Here is a 22,001-nt window from a genome sequence, read left to right as displayed (position 1 = left end):
AGCATTCATGCCACTCCGAAAGTGATATCTCCAAAACGTGTGTTTTGAACGCATCACTGCTTCTTCGGGCGATGAAAATCGTTGACCACGCAGTTTATTCTTCACGCTCGGGAATAAAAAGAAATCGTTGGGTGCCAAATCAGGACTGGACGGCGGATGACCCATTAAATCGATCTTTTGACCGGTCAAATAATCGACTGTTTGATGAGATGTGTGAGAGCTCGCATTATCATGATGAAGAATTATTTTGCGACGGCGGTTGTTTTTTCTTATTTCACCAAACACTTCGGGCAAACAAATGGTGGTGTACCAATCAGAATTGACGGTCTTACGAGCCTCTAGTGGAACTGTTGCCACATGACCACTTATCGCGAAAAAACAGGCGACCATTTGCTTCGCAACACTTCGAGCTCGAACAACTTTTGTTGGGTTATCTTCACTTTGAAAGACCCATACAGTCGACTGCTGTTTAGTTTCGGGCTCATACGCGTAGATCCATGATTCGCCACCAGTGACGATAAAATACACGGATTTTGAAACACCACGATTGAATTTCTTGAGCATTTGTTTACACCAATCGACACGAGCCTTTTTTTGAGCGATTGTAAAATTATGTGGTATCCAACGAGAGCAATCCTTTCTGACAGCTAAATGTTCATGTAAAATCTTAAATACGCTGGTCGCACTAATGCCCAGGGATGCCTCAATCTCGTGATATGTTACTTGACGATCTTCCATTATCATATTTCTGACAGCATCGATGTTTTCTGGTACAACAACTGATTTTGGACGACCTTCGCGGAACTCGTCGATGAGCGATAGGCGACCGCGCTTGAATTCGTTGTACCAATTATAAATTGTCCGAAGACTTGGTACTTCATCGCCAAAAGCCAAATGAAGTTGATCAAAACACTGTTGTTGTGATACACCCAATCGAAAGTGGAAAAAAATAATCGCTCGAAAATTTTCACGAGTAAAATTCATTTTTTTGGCTGAGACGCAATTTACATGTTACGGTAAACAATACAAATAAAGATCGAATGACAAAACGTTCTGAGAACGTTTATGCTACAAAATGTTAAACTTAACGAATATGACAATGGTTTGCATCGGGCAATACTAAAACATACATATTGAAGAAACTTAAATAGTCGCCTACGTATATGTATCAAAACAGTTGAATAAGAGTAACTCAAATATTTTGTATTTATTTTATCACAAGACTTTGCGACTGGACAAGGCATCATCTTATCGCAAATTTTCTACCAATTTGGAAATCTTGTCATTGATAATAATTTATGGTGGACAATTTTGATTGTTTGTATATCTCCTCACCACAAGAGTCTATCTCTATTAAGATACAATAAAAAAAATAACAATGAAACCACAACATATTTAAAGGGCACAGGTTTGCTTTTACTCAATCAGTTAACTTAAATTTTCCCATTTGAAGAGTCAAATTTTCGCATTTCAAGAGTCGAATTTGTGGAATATCAACGTGAATGATGTTGGGATTAGTGAAAGCAATCAACATGAAAATTGTCTCTATGTCATCAATAAATAAGAGGGATGCATGTATAGAAACATAAAATTGTAATAAATAGCAATTTAACATAAGATATTGTGCTCGATTCAGTTCATCTTAAGGGCATCTCATTGTACCCCACTCACTACCCACATAAATCACTCCTCAAAAGCACCCATCTTCATAATATTCAAATAAAAATCTTCGGAAAAAATGGTTATGTGCATGAGTGGTTACAGATGAAATGCGTGTGCTATTTTTCCGTTTTTTTTTTTAATCTTACTACAACTATATATCTTGAGCACCTTTCCCGGTGTGAAAATGTTTCTCTACCTGAATGATAAATAATCAAAAATTGCGTTGATCTTGTAAAATGGTGTGTATTTTATATATAATTTTTTGAATCAATGAATGAACATATGACGTCAGGCAAACGTAAAACTGTGAAACAGATGTATAGACAGAGAAAGAGAGAGAGAGAGAGATATTCCGAACAAATTATTATAATTCGTTTTATTCATTTTTTTATGCCAAATTAAAGGAATGTTTAGTAGAATGTGTTAGTAATATCCGATTGAGTTAGATCACAATTTGTATTACAAATTGTTAAAAGTTCTTTGATTTTTTGATCTGTTTGATCTATCGTTTGTCAGAATTCAAGTGAGACTCGACACCATAAACTCAACAAAATACTTTTGACAATGGCATGAAATAAAAACAGAAATAAAAGAATGAAAATAACACCCACAAAGAAATATAAGAAATGATTATTGATGTTTGGCAAAGGTACGATTAGAAAAGGTTCACGTCAATTTATTGATGAGACGAAACACTATAATTCAATAGAAATCAATCGGAACACGTTGTTTTGTCTGACTTTCTTTGTGTGCATGTATTTTTATATTGTTGTGAAAAAAAGCTTTGGAATTTGTTTTTTACATTCTCCAAAGTGGAATGGGTAATAAAATGTGATAGACAAAGCATAACAAAAAAACAACAACAGAAGAACGACATCAAATCTGTGAGAAAGACATGGGCTTCAAATTGAGATACCCGAATAAAATATTGGTAGTTTTTGTTGTTGTTTATTTTGTGTGTGTGCGCTTCATGCGCTTTTTCTTCTGAATTTCTTGCATAAAAGGTGAGAGAGATGGTAGAGGGGAACATGGACAGTTTTGATTGTTGTTGTTGTTGTCGTATATCATTAGTCAACGCACAGAAGCGGCCTTTTATGAAACAGAGGGTAAAAAATGCTGATTTCCTTTCTCATCAACAAGAAACACTTTTGCCTAAATAGAAACGTTTGTTGCTCAATGGTTTCCATGCTCTAAAATTGTTTATTCAAAACATTAACTTTTTCGAAAGTATTCATTTGTTGTTTCTTTTATTGCATTTTGTTTTTATCACATTTTTTCACATCATCCCCGTGCCCGTAAGCGTGGCACTTTCGGAATTGCCAAATGAATTCATGGCCCCTCCAAAACAACAAGAAAGACGACAACAACGACGACAACGACAGAACGAAAGGCGAGAAACTTTCTGCAGAAAACTGATATATATATAATTTAGCAAGTGTAGGTTCCAATCGACAAACACAATATAAATTCAGAATAAAAAAAGGCGACAACACGACGCAAGTGGCAAAAACGAAGCAAATAAATATGACGAGAGAAGGAGAGAGAGAGAGCAAACAAAATATGTTTCCGGCGATGATGAAAACCAAACTTCTTGCTTAATGTGAAACCTTTATGTATACCATTTTCGTTTAATATGAAACATTTATGTGCAAAATGGTCAAAATTCGGCCACTTGCTCAGCATGTGTCATCGTGAATATGTAGCAAATCGTCAATATAAAGTGACGCCTCTTTATGTTCTCCTTTTTTGCTTTCGTCTAGTCTTTGCCATTATTTTTCGCACACATTCCATGTGAGTTATTGTGATCTTGTTTTCTATCGTCCATTTGAATTTAAGTTTACTTAGTCGATACAGTAAGAAAAAAATAACCATTTGCTGAGACAAACATAATATCACAGTTTTACATTAAGTAGAACTATCCTATCTGTGTATGTGTCTGTGTTGATTTAAGCAGTGCATCCGAATTCTTTTTGTGAACTAGCATTTGTAAAGTCTACTTACTTCAATTGAATTTGGCTTTCACTTTATTGTACAATGGAAAATTTAATCCAACCAAACCACTTGGCGTCTTGGCTATGGCTTAAATAATCAAAGAAAAAAAATATGATGCTAACCTTAATTGGCATTTTGAAATGAAATCCAAATAAACAAAAAAATGTGCCGAATTAATGGATTTTCACCTTCTTAAATTGCAAACACCATTCCTATGTTTACGAAATCAGATTTAGTTTTTTCTTTCTTTCATTTATTTATCATTTGGAATACTTTAAAATATATAACAGACTTGGGTTTATATTTCTTCATTTTTGGCAAAATAAAAAGTAAATAGACGCGATAAAATCTTGTTTCCCATCAACGAAATGGCATTGTTTCATAAATATTTCAGTATGATACGCTCGCGATATCAATATCAATATTTAATTGGGATTGCTAATTTGCTTTGTCAAACCACCATGGGTTGGCACAGTAATACTAAAAGGAGAAACCTTTGATTCCCCCTGTGAAAATGTTTTTTGACGAGCAGTTAAACGACTAATAAAATTGGCGACTGACTGAAATAGTTACTTTTTCAGACAATAAATGTCAACTATGATCTAGTCAACTTATTGATATTAACACCCGTTTTGGAGAACGAATCTTCAAATTTTGGCATTTTCAAAGTGAAGATCGTTTTCTCTTCATTTTTTTTCCGAAACACTCTAAATTTTTCGGAAAAAATGGGCTTTTTAATTTATTTTTTTAATTAACTGTAGAGAAGGTGTAGGTAAGTGTACAACATTTTGTTTCGAAGTGTACCTGGAATATTTTTTCAAAAAATCAACTCCTTTTTCTGGGGGTCCTCATAATTTTGCCCGGGGTACCGATTTTCTAAATACAAAATTTTATGTAATGTATTATGGTCTTAAAAAAGTATACATTAACATAAGTGTAGGTAACAATTTTGCATTCATATACGATATTACTAACTAAGAAATGAAGTGTTTTGGCCATACCAGCCTTATCTGAAGGGCGGCGATGCCTATACTGGAAATTTCAAATTAAGTGTAGGATGATTTTATGAAAGTGTACAGCCTTGAAATTAAGTGTAGGTTAGGTGTACATCAGTATTATGTAAAAAATGGAATAATAAAACATCCAGCCGTGGATCGCCAACTTCATAATCAATAGTCATATAGCTTTATTATTTTCATAGGGGTTGTCTTCTTGTCTTGATTCCTTCGCATCTTTATCTAGGTAAAAGTTTTTCTGGAACCGAATCGAAATATTCTTCCTCGTTCGGTTACTAATTCAATTAAAAATGCTTGGCAAGTCTCCCATAAACAATCATTTACCGCAAAAAAGCAATGCAGTTCCTTGTGCGAGACGATACGACCGATATAAGAAGGATGGCGCATTTCCTCTTCCATATTTCTATGTTTTGTTCAAACAGTTAAATTAGCTTTCTCTGTTTCTCTCTCACTATTTCATTCATTTAGTTGCATGTAATTATTTTTATTAAATCGTATCTGCGCATATTAGTACTAACTTTTCCTGATTCAGTTAGGTAAATATGTAGTGTGTATGGATACGTGTGTACATTGCCAACATAAAAGTCATTTATTTTACGTGTAATATTGTACACATTGTAATTGAAATGTATATGTCTTGTGTATGTGTGTGTGAATATTTCTCTCTTTCTCTCTCGGGAGGGTCGAAAGTAACCGATTGGAATGAGTGCGTTGGAGCCATAATTGTTCGCGTTTATGTATAAAACTATACTTAATACTGAATGATATCTGCTTTGAATGTAAGTTGATTCAGCATTTTCTAAAAATATTCACATTGGTATGTGAAACGCTCTTTGCGCGTCGGCAAAACTGAAATGACAATGCGAGAGAAAGATCTATAGCCCATTTATGTTTCACCAAACACAAAGTAAAGAATGAATGAATGAATAAGAAAAAATGTGATGGGAAAAGAAGAAGAAAAAAAACTTGGCAATCAAACAAAATTTCGCATTAGCATTTGAATGGAGCAGCAAGCCCAATTTATGTACTGTTGTCAACGGACACGTCCGAGATCGTTTTTGTCCGTCCGAAAGTAAAAAATTAAAGTCCGAGTTCGTCCGAGTTCGTGTTGGTTTTTCTCGAACCGAACTCGGACAGTCCGTGTTTGAAAAAAAAATTGAATTCGATTCACAGTCTAATTCAATTCACTCTAAAATATTCGATTCGAAGTAAAGTCGGACGGACTCGGAGTAAATTCATGTCCATCGAAAAATTTGGTTTGAGCGTAAAAACATTTGAATTGATTGTATAAACGGATTAGGATGTGTGAATAGATGCGTCTAGTCACCTTTGGATTGCAAAAGATTGAAAGCTGCATTTAAATACCATAGCATTGAAAATGGCCATGAAACGAGAACAAAAATTCATGTATCCATTCTACATTCAATTCAAAAATTCATGCATCTAGAGGCAGAGCAGTACTAGAATAAACATTTTTGTTTAAAGTAATTCTATGTTGTGAGTAGTAATCCATATTAATCCATAGTAATACACACTTACGTAAATTCTAACAGCAGTGCAATGACGTTTCATGTGTACGTTGTGTATGACATTTGCTAGGCATAAAGCTATCGACGTATATTTTGGATGACACATTTTATTCTTAATAAATGGAAAATATCGAATTTAATTTAATAAATATCGAATAAATTGTTTCAATCCGCAATATACGACGATCGCTTTATTCCTAACAAATGTAATAGACAACATACAGATGAAACGTCATTGCACTGCTGTTAGAACTTACACAAGTGTGTATTACTGTGGATTAGTAAGGATTACTGCTTACAACGTAGAATTACTTTAGACTAAAATTATTATTCTAGTACTGCTCTGCCCCTAGAGTCGCATTTTTCTTTGTTCAAGTCGAAAAATCAGGCTCCTGTTTATTTTATGCGGCATTTAGTATACAAAATGCGGGTACACAAGCGCATATCACCACGTTCCCTTTTTTTGCAATTGTTTGGCCATGACTGAATTGTATTACTTATGCAGTACATATGACTGTTATGTTTTGCATCCAATATGGTAGCGCGTCAATGACCATGTCTAAATTGCTATGATCGTCGCACCGACCAAATGATGTGCAAATTAAATTGAATTGTGCATCAGTATTCAAGCGTTGAATTTATGCGACAAAAAATTATAATAGTTAGTGAATTCATTAACAGCACACACTCTCTAACTGTAGATTTGTGCTATCCAGACATTATAATGAGATATTTTCAGCCAGATGAATAAGCTCAGCCAGATATCGTCAGGAGTTGAAATGGAGTGAAAACAATAAAAGTGATTGTTATAGTGATTGTAGCAATGTAAGTTTAATTATAATCATAACAATCACTCCTATTGTTTTCACTAAATTTCAGCTCCTGACGATATCTGGCTGAGCTGATTCATCTGGCTGAAAATATCTCATTATAATATCTGGTGTTATCTCTTTTGTTATTTCGTCATTTTTATGATGGAAATTCTTTCCAATTTACGGTAATATTCTGGACCAATTGCATCGAATTACCATTTTTTTGGTTGAAAATCGCATTCATTACCACTTCTCAGTCTAGATTTGTTTGTGGTATTTTCATTGATTTTCATGTGCTTTTTTTATCGATAATTTTATTGTATTTTAATTGCACAGAATGATGGTTGCAATTTTTTATTGAAAATATATAGATTTATAAAAACTAAATAAGTTTTTATCACAATTTTAATACCAAATATGGCACACGCATAAGCGATAACAGCCATTGTGTACAATGCAACGATTCACAATTGCATAGATATATCCATGTAATCAACGTATAGCGAAGCGTGTGAGGCGACAGGGCGACGGTGCTGTGTTGTGTATGACGTATATATTCTTTTTCATGCTGCTAGATTCATGCAAGGGATATAGCTATACAAAAATGAATCCTTGGTGCAATGATGAGTTTTTTACTGGTTGTCAATTCGTAGTATATATTCAATGGATTTATTCATGTGATTGATTGATGTCACGCTTATGTTAATGTAATTTTTTGACATCAATATAAAAGGTAATGCAACACATACCAGGAAAAAGATGACAACCATTTTGTAATGAACTAATTAAACCGCATTGAAATATGATCGCAAATTACATTAAAATTTATCACATATGGTGTTTTTTGTATACATTCATTAACAATAATAAACATTTTTCGGTGCATCACTTTTGATGTACACAATATTTGCTTCTGCATTATTATTCCAAAGATCAAATGATGCATATAAACCGCACACAATGCACATTATAAATCGGATGGGATGAGGTAACCGATTTACATAATTCCACTGATGTGAATGTAAACAGCTGTACTTGTTTCATCCTGCTTCTCTATATATCTCTGTGAGTGTGTGTCCTCTTACTCATAATACTTTCTCACTCAAAACTACACCGTTCAAATGGCAATGGTTTTTGTTGTATACAGACTTCCAGAATGCTTTAAAAAATACAGCACAATCTTATCGAAAAAAAATTACCATTTAAAATAATTTTGTGAAATAATTTATTTTTACCACTTACTGCATGTGTATTTTCTCTACTATCGGTTTGGTAATTTGGTATACATGATACATGTACTGTAGACTTTAATATTGTTCATTGGAAATATGTATATCAAAAGTGTTGCTCTTCTGCACCATTTTTGGAAACGGTTGAAATTTTCGGGCTCATAAATCAAGTGGCATCAAACCGCAAAGATGCAGAACAAAATTAATAATTAAATATACGATAGAAACACATGAACGGCACAAGTTGTTTGTTTCATTTTTATTTTATTATATGAGCTACACTATAGATCTCTCTTCTGTTTATTTTTTCCAGAAAACTTTGAATTTAATAGAGCAACTCCAGGGATATTGAGCAAGTTTTAAATTTAAAAATTAGAGTTATAATCGAAATATTATCAAAAAATATAAACGATTGCTTCTTCTGGACATGTTTGTTGAAGTTTTCATTTGGGCGAAAATCTGAACTTTTTGGCAATTATAAGAAGTAACATTCCTATATAAGCTACGGCAAATGAATCGATTGTTTGTATTGTATTATTTTAAATTGAAACAGATAATAGAAAAAATAGGGATACTCCTTGCACCGATTACAGCATTTACAGCAATTATCTACATTGATTCTGCTCTGACGTCAAGTATATTTATGGCTGAATTTTTTTTTATTTGAGCTCGTTAAACACTCATGAAAAAACTTCACGAAAATTGTAACTAAAAGAAAATGGTGTGAAGAATGAGGTCAAAGCTTTTTAAAGTATTTTTACAATGAACATAGGTTTGATTTTATAGGATGTAATGAAATTCACGAATTTTCGCCAATACTTTGTAGATATTTGTAGATAGATAAAAGGAAATGCCACATTTATATTAAACAAGGTAGCAATAGTTGTTCAACGGAAATTTGTCGTCTCTCAAATTGATATCATTAAGATCCGCGGAACGCATGAAATGCGCTGTAAAATACCATGCCGAAAAGGTAAGGCGTTGAGTTTTAAGCCATCTAAATCCTTATAAATTTTCTAGTAGTTCAACAGTATATTCAGTTATTTTCTTTTTTTCTAACTCTGTATATGTGGTCTATGGTAATATTTTACACAATGGTCATAAAGAAAAAGAGAGAGAGAGAGAGAGAGAGAGAGAGATAGGAGAGAGAGTGAGAGAGAGAGAGATAGAGAGAAATGAAAATCGAATAATCGGTTTGGAGATTACTTTTGATGGCCCAAAACACCCATTGCGAATGAATTTATTTGGAACCGACAGGCATATACCATTCTTTCTGGTGCATGAAATAAGAAAAGGCGAAAATGTAATAACAATATCAAAAAAGGTTACCGAACAATTTTAAGATTTCCTTGAATAGACTCGCAACATTCAACAAAATCGTCATCGTCATTTCGATGTATGTGTGCATGTCTGTGTACGAGTGCCTAATCGGAATTGAATAAAAGGGCGTTGATTTATTTTTATCGTTGGTTGATATTTTTTTCTTCTTTTTAGAAGTCGTTATTGCTCATATGGCTCATTTGAAAAGTACTCCACATCATGCTGAGTGAACGAAATCAATGCGGTATTCTGTGCGATTTCATTCTTTCGTTCAATTCACTTTTCGCTCACTCTCGTTGCTTTGCAAACAATAATCATGCATTTTTGCTCATTCATCAACGGATCTAGCACTTTCTTTATCACCATCGACAGTTCTGGTTCATTTGGTCCAATTTGTTGGCATCGTGTGAATTACAATACGTGAGTAATGTTCTCATGGTGCAAAAGTTAATTTTATATATGCCGCGATTTTCATATAAAATGAGACCTTTCACAAATACCTACCTGCCGCAGAATCATTGAATAATTTTCTCTCTCGTTTTATTCAATAAAACATCAAATATGAATGACAAAGGGCGAAACAATATCTTCCTGGGTTAAATGTGTATTATGAGGATAAAGCGTTGTTTTTCAATCATTTAGTTTGGTGTGACAATACAGTAATTATAGAGTGCCAAAATAAAGAAGGACGAGTTATAAATCGAACCAATTCTGGTTTACCGACCGTTAATGGTTTTTATTTAATCATTGTTGAGAATTATGAACAGATCCTTAATGACGAAGGTAAAGTTTTGTCATGAAACGGAACAGGAGTACATGTTATGCTGGCCCATACCTATCTCAGTGTCTCAGTAAATATCTCATCTGTGTGATATGAACAATAGTATCTGACAACTGTCTGGAAAATCCAATATTCTATTCTTATTTCATACCAATTCTGAGAGGCAACTGACACTAAATCATTGTAAAAACAACAGTATCAGTGGTTGAAATCACAAAAAATGCGCACTTACTTTTCATATATTTTCACAATAGTGATGGTATATACAGTATCTTATTTCTGTTTTTCAATTTTATTGCTATGGAAACAGAGTGAAGTAGTGTTTTTTTTGTATTTTCAAATGTCTTCCATAAGCTTTTTTGCATCCTCAATTTTCCAATAGTTTTTTCTGCATAGCATTATTCACAGTAAATGCTCTCACTTTAAAAAAAAAAAACGAACAAGATAGCAACTGTAGTTGCCGAACAGTATATCATAACAAGAAAAAAAAATAATCCAAAAAGAAAAACAAAATGTAAATTTCAAAATAATACCAACATTGTTTCAGACTACATCTCTCATGTTGATCAATTTTCTATTCCATACTTTTTTGGTTTTGAGGGCATGGCTGTACAGTTGGATTCACCGCAAATTAATTCATTATCGTCTCAATATGTTATAGAGAGTTCGCAATCATGACTTACGCTGTATAAATTACACATGCACAAAATTCAACAACTCAGACGATTGATCCGACAAATTTATTGTGCTTTCGATGAAATACGCACAATGTGTGTTAGGAGTTGAATTGCTGTTCATTTAATGAACAAAATATAAATAGTATGTTGATGGAAAAAAGTAGTATATCTGCATCAATATTAATGATGTTGAACGGACCCGTGTGGAATAACAATCACTTGAATTTTCAGAGGCAATCAAATTTGTTGGCCAAAAAATCTTTAATATGAGATAAACGAACCAACCAAGCAACATCTCTGAGTATTCGAACCAAAACGTAAAATGATAATGCCACTTTTTTTCTTTTCGACCGAAGATTTTAGCCTTGTAAAATCCTCTTTAAAATCAGCATAAAACTTCCGAAACGAAATCGGTTGTCAAAGTTGCAAAATGCCCGATGTGATTGAGGAAAGTTAGGTACTTTCATTTTGAATACAATACGTTCTTTTTGACCAGATGTAGAAGGAAAAAAAGCCATGTTTAATGAAAAAGAAAATGATTTCTTTTACAGTGAAATAAGGAAGGCTAAATATTTGTTGAGTTCAGCATCAGGATATTTTTCAAGTTAAGCACATGAAAGTTCATAGAATGTGAAAATGCGTATGTGCTTATTTTGACTGTTTATCGATAGATATGGAGAGAGATGATAAGAGATCGAAGAAAGGGAATTGGAGATGAGAGTTGGAAGAGATGAAAAATATGACTAAAAATAGCCTGATTTCATGGATGAATTGTAAAGCAATCTGTTCTACATTCCATGTCTGAACTATCAGTTATCAATATTAGCAAAAGCCACAAACAAATGTCGATGGCCATCAATTCAGTGAGCATCTACTCGTAAGTTACGTGATCTCATATTTTTGTGATTCCCTTCATTTGGCTTCGCTTTTTTTACGTCTGTCCATTGGCAAACTTCTTTTGAATTTGGTATTCATGTATGAACGCTGTAAATAATATTTTCTGAATCCACTTTCAAACACCTCCATTTATTATTTGCCAGCCAGCCAAATGGTAATTTCGTCATTGATCGTGTGCTCTTTCCCCGTCTATAGAGCAACCTCAAACACCAATTTCTGCACTTGGTTCGGAGATTGAGAGAGAGGCGGAGAAAAGTGATTTAAGCACTTTTAAAATGAAAGAAGAGAAAAAAAACATTGTACGACGTCCCGTATTTTAAGCGAGGGGCTTTTGTTTTTTGTTACTCTCTCCTGGTCCAAAATAATTTTGTTTTACAATTAATTAAGTAAAAACGGTGAAAAGTTTTCAACTTTTGAATTGTTTGGGAACATTTTTTTATAAATTGAAATAAGAGCTGGAAACCATTTGTGCAATCGCTTAAAATGAAATTGTTGTCAAAATGTGCTAGGATTATTCGCAAATCGAATCAATCTCTCGTAGCCATTCTTTATGGAAAATCAAAATTTCAAACAACTCCAATGACACTCTCATCTATACACACGTATACTTTCATCAATTATACGGTACTCATTTTCAGGTGATGGTCGAATAGGCTTACGAAAATAGCTTATCGTTGATGTGTACCACCAATTTTCACTGTGTCAATTCTCTCCTCCCACCTCTCTCTTTCTCCCTCTCTCTATATGTGTACTTTGTAAACTTTGATAAAAATTGTAATTCGAATCTGATTTATGCATGCTGATGCTTTTTACATTTAATTTCCATAAGGACGTTCGCCATTTCATTTGCCACGCAAAAATTGATAATATTTGAATTTATAATGATTAGATCGAGCTTTTGTGTATGCGTTATATAAATAACAGTAAACGAAATTTCATGGAAGATTGGGCGCGCTTATGATCGTTGTTGATTGTGCTTAAGGTGGTTCAACAAAAATTTCGAATGGCAAACGTGTATTTTGGCTAAAGTTTCCTAGTGACGCATTTTTTATGTGTATATTTTGATCGATTTTAGTGGAAATAAGTCGGGCCTCATGAAGCTTCGCGAAAAATAAATGTTGGGCCACTTTATTGTCTGTATATACAGTAAAAACGATGTACACCTGAACTTATATTTCGTTATTATATATTCCTCGTGTTAAAGCACTGAAAAAAAAAACCAAACCAACATCAATGCATAAAATAACGAATTCAATGCTGACATAGAGGCTTTGAAGCAATCACATAGCTGTCTTCAACCATGTAATAGCATCGACATACATCAAACAATAGTTGTGTACACCATTATATTGCCACCGTAATTCCAAAGTAAATTGCTCAATTCAAAATGTTTTCAAATGTTTTCTCCCGTTAAAAAGGGGCTTGGTGTGTATCAAAAAGGAATTAATTTCGACTTGTTTTTAAAATAATGGCCAACTTTATTTATATGACATATTTTACTTCTACATTCTATATCCATGACGTCACATTCAGCTTAAACTGTACTGTCAACGGTTGATTTTTGTGCACAAATCAAATGCTGGCATGAGGATAGTGTCATTGTTAGTCACGGTAATGTGAATGAACAAATATATATATATATATATATATATGATTGTCCGAGAATGAATGTGAGTCTTCTCGTGAGAGTTTATTGAAATGTAACACCGCCATACAAAAATTGCTGACAGTCAGCATTTTTTGTATGGCGGTGTAACATTTCAATAAGCTCTCACGAGAAGACTCACGTTCATTCTCGGACATTCATATATATATATATATGATGACGGTGACGACAACAAGACAATTCATCCATGAAACTCGATTTTAAAGCAGTATTCAAAGCATCAACATCATTTCAACCGTGCTTATGCATGTAAATCCGGGGCCATTGAGGCTGTCTGTAGCATATCATGGGTCGCAATCAAAAAATGTGTTGTTGCTTCTTTTTTTTCTCTCGTTTTCATAGAGAATGGTATATATATGTTTGTTGAAAACGAAACGGAGTGGCAAACATTTTATATGAATAATCCAATTGCGTTGTGTAATTCTAAACAAACGATCACCCAAATGATGTGACAAAAAACAAATTCGTAAGCCAGCTGTCAGGGAATTTTCCGCAAACATAAGAACAAATGGTAGCTTATTCCAACAGCATTTTCATCTAAATGGAAAATCAATGGGATAAACGCCGTTACAGTTTTTCTTTTATTCGCTCGCGCTTCCTATCACACTCACACACAACGCAAATGAATAACTATAAGTGCAAACAAAACGTGGAACGAATTGAATTGTAAATAGAAGATTCCATGATTATCACTAATTACATTGAATAAATTTGTTACTGTTGCTATTTTTGATGCCACATATATAAAGTGCTAATCGTGTTTTTTTCTTTTTAAATCATCAATTCTTCGTTTTTTAATGGATGATACATTTTTTTTACTTTTAAATTGTGAAGTGGGTGCCAAATGTTAAAAGTTAACCTTTGATCGACCTCAATAAATTGCAAACATTTTCCCAGCACAATATTTGAAATCATACAATTCGATTTGAATTGAGAAAACATTACGAATAAAAAGATAAAAACGGTGCTCAAACGAGTGTACGAGTGTGGTAGTCTGGTTATAGGAATGACCATTCGAAGCTCGTGGGCAACATGCCAAACAGTGTACGACAATCTAAATAAAATATTTTGCGACACATGCCGATATCTGATTCAATTCAAACGTTGTACATTTCACTCCAACAATGAAATTTTAAGATCAAATGTCACATGTGTGCGGCCGCATGCTTCGTTCGAAATAGCATCACTTCTAAACTATTTGTGAAAATAAATATTCTAATTGCGTTCAATAAATTTGATATGTTTACTACCCATGATGATGTCATGTTCCATTATTACCTGCCTATTGATATAAAATACAATTTCCAGTTAAATAAAATGTGATCAATTCTATAGATTATTAGGTTGTATCCTTTGTCCATCATTTCTCTCGTAATCCCAAATGAATATTCGATCAAAATATATATTCATAGGTCAGATTTAAAATGTTCATTTTCTCTCATGGTAATGCAAAAAAGATGCAAATTCGATTGATTTGGTGCGAACTGAACGTGTCGAATGAAAAAGGAAAAAAGAACTGACGAAATAAACTGAAAAACAAACAATTGATTGCGAATATTTAACAGAAGCACTGGAACAAAATGTTTCGAGATGTCTTTCTCACTTGCGCCTCCTTCTCTTCTTCTTTTTTGCTATTTTTTTTCTCACTTTCGTTTTTTTTGCTGTTCTGTTCAATTTGCAATCGATATAAAGAATTCCTGTTCAATATTCATTTACAATATATATATATATATATATATATATATATTGAATTCAAGAATAATGTAATGATGTGACTGGTTTTTTATTAAAATTCATTTTCCACGGCTAATGAAAACGCACTGTTACATCCTTCGATTGTTATTCTTACGGCATTTTGTTTTATAATGTCAAATTTAGTGAGTCTATCTTTCAGTGTATGTGTCTAAATGGAATTTTTGTTTTTGTTTTTTGCCACCAATCAAATTTTCTCTCTCTTACCAACGCTTTTACGACCAACCACTCGGTACCGGTATAGTTTGACTCGATTCAAATTTACTTATGCAAATGATTTTGTGATTTGTGGAATAAAATTTTTCATTAAGCAATTCAAACATCTATATTTTATCGAATTCGAAAATGGTTCACACTTCAAATCATCCCATGAGAAAAGATATGAATTTTTTTTATTTGCACTTATTTATGAGCGGTGTCGAATTTCCAGTGGTATACTCTCTCTCTCTCTTCTCTTTTTGCTTGAAAAATTAAGAACTCTGTTGCCCACAACACGGAACAGACGGTTTTCATTCGTTAAATTTTCCACAGATAAATCGATGTGAATATCTGTGTGTTTATTTTTATTATGTTATAAAAATATTTGAGAGATGCAGGTAAATGTAAACATTCAACACGGTTTCTTAGTGCTATACGATTTGTATTGGATGTATTCGTGCGTGCGTATGTACGTACGTGAAAGCCGCTTATAATAATTTCATCTTTTCAGCGATGGTGAATTAATTGACATTGAAGCGGCGAATGATTTTAACGGAAAGCTGAAAATGTTTAGTCGATCAATTAAGTCATTCCATAAAATTGTGATTGAGTAAAAGAAATGTGTTGAATGCTTAAATGTACGCAAGAAAATAAATATAAAAGATTCTATTTCATTAGAAAGTGGTAAGCAATGAAAATATAATGATTCATTTTCTAAATAAACGAAGCGATGGAAATCTTTATTTTTTTAAAAAGAATCTTTGCCATACATCGTCAATAGACTGATTGCTGAACAAATACCCGATGTTTGCAATGTTATTGACTAAATGAGAAGAAAATGGAAAAGAAGCGAATGGAAAAAGCGCAAGAAAAAGTTAAGAGAAGTACACGAAACAGAAGAAGGAAAAATTAAAAAAAGGGAAAAGAATGAAAGAGTAAGTGAACAAGAGTGAGTGTGTCTTAATTGTTTACACAAACCAAGACTTTTTGCTTAATTTTAGTACTAAAGTGCCCGTTTGACGCCAATCAAACCAGTGAAAGATTGTTATAGTGGTTTTACGAAAAAAGAGAGAGAAATAAGCCCTTAAGAGAACGCAAAAAAGCATCAATTCAGGCGACGAGACGAAAACGACAGTGAATATTAAAAAAAACATCGGTTGAATAAGCAAATGATTATTTGAAAACTCACACTCTTATCAAAACCTACAAATAACGAAAATTAATTACACTAATGAATCATATAAATTGTGTTTCATATGACGAGATTTCGAATGAGAAAAAGCCGAGCTTGACATCAACAGATCTTCCAACGCAAATCAAATCATTTTTACATCTTCACTGTTTTTCATACAAAAAGATGACAGCTGGCTCTTGTTAACGTTTATTCAGCTCCTTATTATCGACGGACACTGAAGATGAAAAAAAAAATGTGATAGACGGAAAAGTGCGAAAAATAAAATAAGTTTGTATAACGATAAGCGGAAAGAGAGGAAGTATAGCTGCATTCAACAAAGTATAGAAATATTGTGCTCATTACGTATTACTTAGAATGGTCTTAATGGTTTAGAGAAAAAGCTAAAAGAGCTTTGATAGATCTTCTTAATCATAAGAAGACGATGGATGAGTTGCCATAGTTATGATTACAACCTATCATTACAACTCATCGTTGGATTGATGAACAAAAGCTTAACAGGCACACATATCCTATGAGTATTTGCTGCACGATTAAGGGCACTCTTTTTTTATCAGAACTCTTTTCTTATGCCCAAACAATAAATCATTTCACACATACGCACGCTTACGTACTTTTTAATGTTATTCAATTCTTAACCCAATGAATTAATTTTTCATTTAAATCAATCTTCATGGAATACATGGATCTATTTTGCATACTATTGGGAAATCAGAGATTCCAATGCAGGCATACTAACAAATCACATTCGACTGTGATGGCACTGTTGCTATTGTCATCGTTTGAATAAAAGACGAGAACAATGCATAAATCTGGCAAATAAATTTTTCTATATCCATGCAATATTAAATCTAGGCTTTTTTTCGCTGGCGGTCTTCTCTATGGCTTAGAAGAAAAAAATGCGGAATTTTCGTGTTCACAATATCGTGGATGGTTTTATGTTGAGCCTTGCCATGTGCAATTTATCATAGTTTTATTTTCGACCTTTCTTGTCTATCGAGTGAATACTTGACACACACACACACACCACTTGTTAATATATTATTTATTATTTACCTCATGGGAATGCGACTGACGAATCATAATGTAAATGTTAAAGCTAGTCGAATCTCTTTAGCTATTAATAAGAATCGAATGTTTAAGCATTATCTATTTCTTTTGTGTATTGTTGTGTCTTAGGTTTAATGTGATAACAGCTGATAGATGACGGTAATTCGACCAGAATAAGAAAGAAAAAAACACTGTAGATTGTATTCAGAGTGTTGCAATTTTGAAAGATTTTTTTTCTTTAGTCTAACAAATTATATCCAGATAATCTTTTCCTAAGAAAATTTATCGCACAACACTAATTAAAAATTAATTCAGCTATAAATATTGCTTGCACATATTTGAAGTGTGTCGTTTTTTTCTTATATAATTTGTATATTCGATTATTTCGTGCATAATCTTCGCCATGAACGCGCTATATTTTTGTTATTGCTGTTAATTATGATTCGTTGGTAAAATAATTGCTTTCAGTGCCTTTTTTCTTTCTTGTTCTTGTTGACTCGGCCACACAACATCTTCCACTTTTAAATGGAAAAAGTTAAGCATTTATTAATTTGTGTTTGTTGTTGTTTGTCGCTTTTTTTTTGTTGCTATTATTTTTTGTGTAGCATAATTTTTTTTCTCATTCCACTGCAATTTAGTGTCGGCATAAATTTCAGTTTAGAGCCGATTGAATTAACTGTTTTTCCATTCAACTTTTATAAGTTTTAAGTGTGAAACAAAGAAGAAGAAGAAGAAAAAATACCGAAAAAAACACATTCTATAATGAAAATTGTGTAATTTACCATTTCTCGTCATAATGTCTACGTTTCCTGGTTTGATTTAATTGTTTTTATCGTTTCGCTGATGGGATACAATGTACTTTATTCCACATTTTTTCTTCGGTTTTTTCTTTACACTTTTTCTTCGGTTTACATTCACTTGTCTCTCGCCCTCTAACTTTTTACATTGAATCCGGATGATTGTTTTTTTTATCCTCAATTTTTTTCTTTCTTCCTCCTGCGGTGTGTTTGTTTATTATTAATTTTGAGTTTATCAAAGCCACAATTCGTTAAACATTTCACGCCACCTCTAGTGAAGGCGAGCTTGCTTAATACAATGCAAAAAGAACAATTGAGAATATTAAAAAAAAAATACTAGAAAGTGTCACGTAAATTTATGTGGGTTTTTTCTCACTCTCTCTCTCTCTTTTTTTTGGTTGATGCTGTTGTTGTTTCTTTTTATATTCAGAAAAAAGGGATTTACTTTGTTGTTTAAATATTTTTGAATGTTTATCTTTGTGTCGTAAATTAAATTAACTGTGGCTGTTCGAAACATAAAGTGAAAATATTTCGTGTTTGATTGAGTTCAGTTTTCTGGCAATTGGACCACATCGAAATGAACATAATAAAATCACAATTGCACAATGCATCGTACGCAACACTATTTTACACAGATTCAAAAAAAGCACTCACAAAATCATAATAAACGAGATAGAGAGCGAGAGAGAAAGAAAAGAAAATAAATAAATAAATTTGTTAACGGGTTTTCTGCTTTAAGTTAAAACCAAATGTTCGCTATTTAAAACATCGAATGTGAACACACGATGAAACGTAACCGATTTTTTTTTACCAAAAAGAAACGCTATTCACTTATTGTTGTCAGATCGAGAGCTGAACGAATACTGCCGCTATTTGAATAGTGAATGAACGTTTCATTTGATGGTGCCTGTACAGTTGTTGCCGTTATTTGGCTTACATTTGGAAAACAGTCTCACTTTGGTTGGGATCCAGCAAACAGCAACAGAAACAGTAACGCGATGTACTCCATCCGATACGAACGCACGATATTTCAGTGCTCAACACAAAATGTGTACACGCGTCCTTTTATCCCGTTTGAAAATTGGAATTTTGTGTCGGCTTCTCGACATACGCTCAACTGAAAGCGGTTTGACTTGAATATCATTCTCTCTCTCTCTCTCTCTCTTTGTTCTGCGTGCATCACTTTGATATATACTCAAGTTAACCGATGCGATGACTTGGCTCAACCATTCGGCTTAATAAAACGAAAAACATGCCAAGTTCTTCGTTTTTTCTTCCTCATTTCAAATGTTACTTTGGGATAATCGGTCACCGAATTTCATTGAATTGACACGAATACCGATACATAAATCTCAATTCAAAGCGATTAGTGTTCGTTGAAACTCTTTCCGGAAATTATAAATTGGACTATTTTCCTAAAGTTTGAAGGTAAGGAAACCATAGAATTATTGCCTAAAACGATAAAAAATAAAATTCACATATAGTTGGCGCATATTTTATTAATTGGTTAAATTAAAGTGGTACTGCTATACATTTCAATGTAAAAATAAGTGGTTACTTCGGCTCGTAACCAAAAATCTATCCAAAAGCACTGATGCGACCCCTTGCGCGACCCCAATAATCCGTAACTATATTTTCAAATATTATTTTTTATTGAATATAGATTAAATCTAGGATTAATTTCTTTTTCATTTTTGTGACACCAATGACCAATCCCGTTCAAAATATTTGCAAATAAATAAATGAATAAAAAATTCAAAATAAATATGAATTGCATAATCTCACTTTCTAGCTCATTATTACGTAATTAAAAGTGAGGTTATGTTACGCACATTTATTTTTTATATAATAATCAGCGAATAATCAGCGCAAAAATTCCAGCAAAATTAAAAAGAAAATTAATTTCCGTAAGTATACTTTTTAGAGTTTTTAGTAGGTATGACAGTTCAACCGGAATTGTCAAACGAAATTTTTATTTCCGCGTATTTACATTCATTTACACGTTTTGGGATGCATTTACACGTATTGACACTTATTTTGTGCATTTATTCGTATTTACAAGCTAGTTGACAAGTTCTTAGCCCCTTATAAAAATCACTATGCCGTTCATAGTATTGGTGGTAATTGAATGTTCACATTGTGAACTTCACAACCTGTGTATGAGAGAATATCGCATATCTCTTCTCTGTGAGTGATGGACAATGTTTTTGTGACGATATCGGCCTCACTAAACATTTTGAGCAAAAGCTAAAACTGTAAATATACGCTGTATGCCTTGACAACAAAATACTCAAAGTTTAAAAAAAGAAGAAGAAATAAATCGCTTCAACATGTTGGAAATTGAGGATATTATATTACCAAATTGAGCCACTGAAATCGCTTGGAATTTGGTAATTCAAAAGTAAACATTGTGTACACGAAATAATTCCACTGGGCGTTTGAAATGAGAATTTGGTGTACGCTTGCTCATCAATTTCTCATATATTTGTTTCTTCCACATTTGAACTGATTATAATGTGTGGTATTCATTCCACATTCTGTACACAATACCCCAGTTTATATGTGGTTTCATTTGAATCTCATCTGAAAACAATGGACAAGAATTTCGAACAATTTCAAACTTGAATGTTGACTACTGATGGCGAATGAGAGAAGATCACAATTCGCTATCGGTAAACATTCTTATCAGATTCGAGCAAATCAGATGGTTCATGAATGCATTGAGCTTGACTCGATTGTTAAGAGAAAAAATTGTTCAATCTGTATGCACAATAGAATGTCAGCCTAAAACATGTATTCCAGATTCACAACCCGTTTATGTTTTAAAAAAGCAAATTTAGATGATATCAGATATTATTATTAGTTCAATTTGACGATATTCTTAATTGTGATGACATCAGTGATACAGTAAACGTATTCTATGAAATCATTTATAAAGTAATTGATGAGCATGTTCCTCGTTCTACGCTTCGTACTTCTAACAAACCTATTTGGTTCAACAAGAAATTATCGCATCTTAAGAATGTTCGGAACAGAGAATACAAAAAACTGTCAAAAAATTGATTAAATAATTCAAAATCAGAAACACAGTCATTTACGAACGCAATGAACGAGTTCGACGAATATCAAAAACAACGATATAGTGAATACATCAATGAGGTTGCTGAAAATTCAAAGAATAACCCAAAACTATTCTGGAGATATATTAATGGAAAGAAGAATTCGAACAACATATCATGTAAATTGGAATTAGATAGTGTTAGTGCTTCAACAGATACAGATAAGGCGAACTTATTTGCGAAATTCTTCTCTTCAGTATTCATAAACCATGAAAATGACTCATCACTGGAACGATTTATCGAAAACCGAAACGATCATGGCTGTTTCAACATAAGTATTTCTAGGGATTCCGTTTTGAATACACTGGAATC

General features: G+C 33.0%; 1 protein-coding gene across 1 annotated transcript in view; it reads right to left on the bottom strand.

Moving 5' to 3' along the window:
• LOC116345913 (probable G-protein coupled receptor No18) overlaps positions 1-18,896 on the bottom strand; it is a 50,242-nt gene extending 31,346 nt beyond the window's left edge. The window contains exon 1 of the mRNA XM_031775687.1: positions 18,556-18,896. The gene's annotated coding sequence lies outside the window, so the exon portion shown is untranslated. The remainder of the gene's footprint in view (positions 1-18,555) is intronic.
• Positions 18,897-22,001: the final 3,105 nt, after the last annotated feature.

Source organism: Contarinia nasturtii, unplaced genomic scaffold (genome assembly GCF_009176525.2).
Source record: "Contarinia nasturtii isolate CC-2019 unplaced genomic scaffold, AAFC_CNas_1.1 Cnas_scaffold_1371, whole genome shotgun sequence".
In the NCBI taxonomy this organism is placed as follows: domain Eukaryota; kingdom Metazoa; phylum Arthropoda; class Insecta; order Diptera; family Cecidomyiidae; genus Contarinia; species Contarinia nasturtii.
Note: the sequence above shows the minus strand (reverse complement) of the source record. Positions and strands in the feature narration are given on the sequence as shown.